The 1,083-nt window shown below is 45.4% G+C and overlaps 1 protein-coding gene across 1 annotated transcript in view; it reads left to right on the forward strand.

Annotated features, from left to right (window-relative positions):
* The first annotated feature begins 343 nt into the window (after positions 1 to 343).
* Positions 344 to 1,083, forward strand: part of LOC119589621 (tubulin polyglutamylase TTLL4-like) — a 12,450-nt gene continuing 11,710 nt past the window's right edge. The window contains exon 1 of the mRNA XM_037938216.1: positions 344 to 427. The gene's annotated coding sequence lies outside the window, so the exon portion shown is untranslated. The remainder of the gene's footprint in view (positions 428 to 1,083) is intronic.

Raw genomic sequence — 1,083 nt, forward strand, 5'->3', positions numbered from 1 at the left:
CTACACTTCAGTGATTATTATCGCCGTTACTTCCCTGAACTAGCATTGGAAGGATCCACAGAGGAGAGGAGGAGAGGAGGAATCCCCATCTTGCCAAAAGGGATGGAATGACTCGACTAGACAGCGTGAGTAAATTATGGTCTAATATTATATTAAGGCTACAAATCCATTGTGTTGCCTCTCGTGAACGAAGATTGAAGGAGCCATAAGAATCACGCGGGAACTACGCTAATTTCTCTTCTTTGGGGACTATTAGACATCATTATTTTGGAAAAGGTACATTTTTCTGAAAAAATCTCATCTTCTTGGTCAAAGTGGAGTCTTGGTAGTGGACGTTCGAAAAATCCTCGGAAGTGAAAAGTTTAATGGAGGTTATGAACTCCTGTGACGTGATCGGGCAGTCAGTGGCGCTGCGTTTCCCCATGAGGTGAGGCCGCGTTGCCCTTTCGCCTCGCCTGCATGACTCCAACTCTTGCTTGCTAACCTAAATTAACCGTGTTCGGCCTGAGTTTGTATCTCGGCACGCTGCTAGAGCATCTGGACGGCCTACAAAAGGGAAAGAGAAGAGCGTCCAAGGTCATTGTCCCTGATAATGGAGGCGCTGTGGGGGCCATAACATGCATCTGTAGTGGCCTTGCTCTTGCATCCCGTCCTGGGGAGAGAAGCATCTCGGGGACGAGCCTCCGCGTCCAGCAGCGACCGATTACAAGCATATTGCTCGTCTCTGGAGGAGAGGGACTGGGCGAACGAGAGGCGCAGCAGCTCTGACAGCTCTGACGCAGCCCCTTATTTCTATATTGTTTTTCATGGTGGCTGCACGTGGGGTCCTGTGGTCGGGTGGGCCAGGTGTCGGGAAACTATTAAAACGGTGGATGGAATGAAGGAAGAAATCTGAAATGAAACAAGGCTTCTTAACTTTTGAGACCAGGAATATATTATTTTATTGATGTCAACAGTATTATGTAACATATAACTCCTAGAGTAAATGACAATAACATTACAGCACTATTATCGAATCTTTAAAAATCATTAAGTGTATCACTAAAAGATGGCTTTAATTTATTATTTTTTCATTTTTGGTGT

Source organism: Penaeus monodon, chromosome 26, assembly GCF_015228065.2.
Source record: "Penaeus monodon isolate SGIC_2016 chromosome 26, NSTDA_Pmon_1, whole genome shotgun sequence".
Classification (NCBI taxonomy): domain Eukaryota; kingdom Metazoa; phylum Arthropoda; class Malacostraca; order Decapoda; family Penaeidae; genus Penaeus; species Penaeus monodon.